This window comes from Nicotiana attenuata, chromosome 8 (genome assembly GCF_001879085.1).
Source record: "Nicotiana attenuata strain UT chromosome 8, NIATTr2, whole genome shotgun sequence".
Lineage (NCBI taxonomy): Eukaryota > Viridiplantae > Streptophyta > Magnoliopsida > Solanales > Solanaceae > Nicotiana > Nicotiana attenuata.
In genome coordinates, this window is record NC_031996.1 from 12,037,730 (window position 1) to 12,044,750 (window position 7,021).

The 7,021-nt window shown below is 42.3% G+C and overlaps 1 pseudogene; it reads left to right on the forward strand.

Moving 5' to 3' along the window:
- LOC109231492 lies at positions 796 to 6,136 on the forward strand (annotated as a pseudogene).

The window sequence follows — 7,021 nt, forward strand, 5'->3', positions numbered from 1 at the left end:
GAATATATATATATATATATATGTATATATATATATATGTATATATATATATATATATATATAATGGTTGGTTGATATATATTTACTTCTCATTCTTCATTTATTATTGGTGGTTGCAAACATTAACAAGTGCCATTAAATTCTTTCTTTACTTGGAAAAGGGGGTTAGAGTTTGGTAGAAGTAAATATCAAAGACTCAAGGCTTTAAACCTTGTTTAATAGAATCACTTAGGAATAAGTGGGTTTTATTTGACATAAATTGATTACTCTTAATTGCAACTCTTCTATATTTGGTTAAATCATAAAGAGGAAATACTACCCAACTATTGGAAAATATTGGGTAGTCATTTAGAAATCATTTGCATATCTAAAGGACCTTCCATTAGAAATATTTATATTAGCACCGATAGCATTACATTCCATTGACGGGGACACAACCTTGGTTTCCTTAATCAAATTATTTATATTCTCAAAGTTACAATTAGTTATCTCTTCAAATCACAATCATATCATACTCTTGTTACAATTAACGGAATAGAATTACGATTTAAGTCAAGTAGCACACTACTCGAGTAACCTTTTCACGCCTATTCCTTGTGGGATTCGACCCCAACCTTGTTGGGTTATTATATTTGATACCGACTGCCTTACACTACTTAATTAAAGTGTAATTTGAGCGTATCAAATTTCGGCGCCGTTGCCGGGGAATACGGTTTTGAAATTACTAATTAGTGTGTGCTTTACTTTACGTCTTATTCTATTCCATCACACTTTGCAAAGTGTTGATAGGAAGATATGGCCGAATATGAGGAAGAAATGGATGAAAACCCTTTTGCGGACATAGATGAGTACATTGAGGATACAAATGCTATTGTACATCCAGTTGTTGGTGCTTCAACTTTCAAAGTGGAACATGGTTTAATCCTAATGCTCAAAGCGGAGGGGTTTTTCAGGAATTCCACTGATGATGATCCGACACAACATCATAGAAACTACTTGGGTGTGAGTGCGATGCATAAGCAGAACAACGTCTCAGATGATGCCCTAAGGTTGAGGGTGTTCAAGTACTCACTAGCTGGGGACGCGAGGAAGTGGCTTCAAAACTTGCCACCAACTTCCATTCATTCTTGGCCTGAAATTGTCCGAGCATTCTTAGCTAAATGGTTCCTACAAAGCAAGAAATCTGAGCTTCGGGATAAAATTTTCTTCTTCAAGCAACTACCGGGAGAACATCTACATGAAGCATGGGATAGATTCAAGTTATACTTGGAGAGGTCGCCCAATCATGGTTTTCCGGACTCTATCTTGTTGGAGAAATTCTACATGGGTTTAGATGCTATGAACCAATCTATAGCCAAGAATGCAGTTGATGGATCTTTTATGGACAAGACATTCGCAAGGATCACACGAATCCTTGACAAAATGGCACAACACAATCAAGCTTGGCACTCAGAGGACACCGTAGGTGGAATTTCATATGGTTCTCCCTCCTTGACCAACCTGATTAAGGAGAATCAAGAGAGAGATCAAGTAATCGCAGGGCTTGCCACCAATGTCAATGTGTTGACAAAGATGTTCACTGAAAGCCAAATGAAGAAGGTAAATGTGGTGGAGGATGTGCAACCCATATCAAATGAAGACTTTGAAGAAGCAAACTATGTCAACAACTCTCAAGGAGGATATCAAAGGCAACAATACCAAGGTCAAGGACAACAAAATCAATGGAGGCCTAACCCGCAAGGGCAAGGCAACCAACAGTGGCGAAATGACCAAGGTAACTCAAATCAAGGAAATTGGAATAACAACAACAACTTCTCAAATCGGAGTTCAAACCCTTATGTTCCACCAAAGGGTCATTATTCAAATCAAGGGTCCTCAAGTGATTCCAACTTGGAAAGCATGCTTGAACGGGTATTGCAAAATCAAGAGAGGTCCGACACTTCTATAAGGAATATGACCGAGCTTGTGGGATCTCATACCGCATCCATTCAAAAATTGGAGATGCAAATGAGAGACCTCTCTAGGGAACAAAATCCAAAGCAAAAGGGAACACTCCCTAGTGACACAATTGCGAACCCAAAGGGTAGTGAAAGTGGTCCAACTTCTCATATCATGGCAATTACTACTCGGAGTGGGAAGGTACTACAAGGAGAGAGTGAACAATTGGTTGAAGTAGAAGAGTCCAAACAATAGGTTGAGGTTGAAGAGCCAAGGTTTGTTGAAGTTGAAAAGGTTCTGGAAGAGTTGAAAGTTCAAGAAGTGAATCGGGAAGAGGTAAAGGAAAAGGTAAAAGAGACACCAAAAGCTCTACCACCTTTTCCTAGACCTCCTCCTCCTTTTCCTCAAAGACTTGAAATGTCATAGCAAACTCGAAAAGTTCTATGACATTCTCAAACATTTATCGGTAAACATTCCATTCGTGGAAGCATTTCAAGAGATGACGGGTTTTGCTTAATATTTGAAGGACTTGATCACAAAGAAGAGAACCACCAAGAATGAAGTGGTGAATGTGATTCACCGGGTTAGTTCCATCATTGCAACAACTACCGTTCAAAAGAAAGAAGACCCGGGAGCTTTCACCATTCCATGTACTAGTGGGGCACGTGATTTTGCAAGAGCTCTTTTGTGATAATGGGGCTAGCATTAACTTAATGTCTCTTGCTATTTATAAGTAAGCGGGATTAGGTATGTCGAGGCCTACAAGTATGAGGTTGCAAATGGCCGATCGTTCTATAAAGAGACCGGTGAGAATTGTTGATGATGTGCTTGTGAAAGTGGGAGAGTTCCATCTACCCGCCGATTTCGTAATCCTTGATTATGCAGTTGACAAAGAGATCCCTATCATCTTGGGGAGACCATTCCTTGCCACAGGAAGAGCACAATGGATTTGGAACGGAATGAGATCGAATTCCGCGTGAATGATGAAGAGGTTACATTCCAGGCAAGTAAGGGTATGAAACTACCACATGCATATGAAAGCATCTCGGTGATTGATGTTGTTGATGAAGTGGAAGATGCGGTTGAAATGAAGATGGAAGAACAATGCCTTGGTGAGGCGTTGGTGGCTATTTTGGTAAACTTTGATGGTGAAGATATGGAGGGGTATATGGAATCTGTCAATGCATTGGAAGGGCTTGGGTCCTACACCTATGCTCCGAAGAAGCTCTCTCTCGACTTAGAGAATAGAGCCACTCCTCCCGCAAAGCATTCAATCATTGAGCCACCATAACTAGAGCTCAAACCACTTCCACCGCACTTGAGGTATAAATTTCTTGGCTCAAAGGATACTTTACCGGTAATTGTCTCTTCTTTGTTGAATGATGTGCAGGTAGAGCAATTGTTGAATGTCTTGAGGGAGCATAGGCAATCTATTGGATGGACAATTGCGGATATCCGGGGGATTCCCTCCGGAATTTGCGAACACAAAATCCAATTGGAGAATGAGAGTAAACCAAGTGTGGAGCGTCAATGAAGGTTAAACCCTTCAATGCAAGAAGTGGTAAAGAAAGAAATCATCAAGTGGTTGGATGTCGGGGTAGTCTAGCCTATTGCCGATAGTCCTTGGGTGAGCCCGGTGCAATGTGTGCCGAAAAAGGGAGGCATGACCGTGATTGAAAATGAGAAGAACGAGCTCATCCCAACAAGAACGATGACCGGATGGAGGGTGTGTATGGATTATCGGAAGCTAAATAGTGCTACGTGCAAGGACCATTTCCCTATGCCTTTTATTGATCAAATGCTTGATCGGCTAGCGGGAAGGTCATTCTATTGCTTCTTGGATGGATACTCCGGCTACAATCAAATCAACATTGCATTGGAAGATCAGGAAAAGACAACATTCACTTGTCCATTTGGGACGTTTGCATTTAAACGGATGCCATTTGGGTTATGCAACGCTCCGACCACTTTCCAAAGATGTATGATGTCAATATTCTCCGATATGGTGGAGGATCTCTTAGAGGTATTCATGGACGACTTCTCGGTCGTGGGTGATTCTTTTGAGCATTGTCTAGACAACCTTAGACAAGTGCTTAAGAGATGTGAAGAAACGAACCTCATGCTAAATTGGGAAAAGTGCCACTTCATGGTGGACGAGGGCATTGTTTTGGGCCACAAAATTTCCAAACATGGCATAGAAGTTGACCGGGCAAAGATCGAGATCATTTCCAAGCTTCCTCCACCTACTTCAGTTAAAGGGTCCGAAGCTTCTTGGGGCATGCCAGATTCTATAGGCGTTTCATCAAGGATTTTTCCAAAATTGCAAATCCCATGTGCAAACTCCTTGAGAAAGATGCAATATTTGTGTTTGACGAGAAGTGCCTCAAAGCCTTTGAGTAATTGAAACAAAAGCTCACCACGACACCTATTATTGTCACACCCGATTGGTCTCTTCCATTCGAACTCATGTGTGACGCCAGTGGTGTAGCTATCGGGGCAGTGCTTGGACAACGCCATAACAAGGTTCTCCACCCGGTCTATTATGCAAGCAAGACACTCAATGGCGCACAAATGAACTACACGGTGACTGAGCAAGAACTTCTTGCCATTTTCTATGCCTTTGAGAAATTTCGGGCTTATTTGTTGGGATCCAAGGTGATAGTGTACACAGACCATGCTGCTCTTCGCTATCTCATGGCAAAGAACGATGCAAAACCTAGGTTGATTCGGTGGGTCCTGTTGTTGCAAGAATTTGACTTCGAAGTCAAAGATCGAAAAGGGACGGAAAATCAAGTGGCGGATCATTTATCAAGGCTTGAAGAAGCAGGGAGACCAAATGAAGATCTTGAAATCAACGATGCCTTCCCGGATGAACACATATTGGCATTATCTAACACTTTTGCTCCTTGGTACACCGATATTGCTAACTACTTGGTTAGCGACCTTATTTCGGATGGATTGGAAGCGTATTAGAAGAAGAAGTTTTTGAGAGATTGTCGGCGATACTATTGGGAAGAACCATTCTTGTTCCGTGTTTGTGCTGACAATATCATCAGAAGGTGTCTTTCAGAGGAGGAGACTATGCCAATTCTAAAGGCATGCCACGACTCACCGGTCGGTGGTCACCACGGAGGCAATCGAACGGCGGCAAAGGTTCTTGAATGTGGTTATGCCGTCGATTTATCATGATGCCAATCAAATGGTCAAGGCTTGCGACCAATGTCAAAGGCAAGGGTCAATCTCCAAGAGGCATGAAATGCCGATGCATTTCATGATGGAGATAGAGATCTTTGATGTGTGGGATTTTGATTTTATGGGCCCCTTTGTAAGCTCATGTGGTATGAAATACATCTTGGTAGCTGCGGACTATGTGTTCAAATGGGTTGAAGCAATTGCCTTACCAAACAATGAGGCAAGGACATTCTTAAAGAAAAATATATTCACGCGGTGTGGCACTCCTAGAGCCATTCTTAGTGATGGTGGGTCTCACTTCTGTAACAAGGCTTTCATGGGGCTACTAGAGAAATATGGAGTCAAGCATAAGGTGGCCACACCTTATCATCCCTAATCAAGTGGCCAAGTTGAAGTTTCCAACCGGGAGATCAAGAATATTCTAGCAAAGACTATTAATGAAAATAGGACCGACTGGTCAAGGAAGCTAGATGACGCATTGTGGGCATACCGCACGGCGTACAAAACACCTATTGGCACTTCTCCTTATCGGTTAGTCTTTGGCAAGGCTTGTCATCTACCCGTAGAATTGGAGCACAAAGCCATGTGGGCTTTAAAAAGGTTGAACTTGGACTGGGCTAAAGCTGCAAATTTGAGGTTAACACATCTCAATGAAATGGAGGAATTCCGTTTCCATGCATATGAAAGTGCAGCTGTGTACAAAGAAAGGATGAAGTTCGTCCACGACAAAAAGATCTTGAAAAGGGAGTTCAAGTCGGGTAACTTGGTTTTGCTCTTCAACTCAAGGCTCAAATTGTTTCCGGGCAAGCTCAAATCGAAATGGTCCGGTCCGTTCAAGGTGGTAGATGTATCCCCTTTTGAAGCCGTGGAATTAGAATCGGAGGATGGGCTCCGAACCTTCAAAGTAAATGGCCAGCGAGTCAAGCACTACGTGGGCACAGATGGAGAAAAACACTTGGTGGAACACTTGGATCTCAAAGATGGTCCATGCCCGACCAATGAGTGAACACAAAGAAAGGCCAACTTCGTCGTGCCGCGACGTTAAATCAAGCGCTTCATGAGAGGCAACCCATGTGTGGTAACACCCTTTTTGTCCTTTAAATTTTAACTTTTGTTAGATAGATTTAATTGAGCAATTTAATGTGTGTGTTAGAGTGCAGGTGATTCAATAGATCATGTCACGACCCAAACGGAAGGGCCGCGACAGGCACCCGGTGCCTTACTCAATCGAGAACCAACTTAGCATATCTTTCTTATCATACTATCATGGGTAAATGAGCCAGTAAACCCGTCAATACTCAACATATGACGACCCAACAGATATACAAACTTATACATGTGACATACGGGCCTATAAGGCCGACATGACCATTTGTAAACTCAAAACACAGGCCGACAAGGCCATACAAGTATCCATACACCTGACATCTGTCTACAAGCCTCTAAGAGTACATAAAATCATAAAGGTCGAGACAGGGCCCCGCCATACCAATCAATACCTATCCAAAGCATACTGACCAAATAGGCAACTCCGGAGCAAGTGGAGTGCACCAATACTTCCGCTGAGCTGATAGCCTACTTGGAGGATTGTCAACCTATCAATCGGGACCTGCGCGCATGAAACACAGTGTCCCCAGGCAAAACGGACGTCAGTACGAATAATGTACCGAGTATGTAAGGCAGGAAAGCATAAACAAGATTAGTAATGTAAAGAGAGATAGAGGAGATACAACCTGTAACATCTGAGTGCCTCTGGGGGCTATATGAAATGCATAATATATATATATACATAAAATTTTAAAAACATTTGCCTCTGTGGGCATCATCATCATCATATCATACCCGGCCTCAAAGAGGACTCGGTAAAAACGTACCAGGCCATCATAAGCCT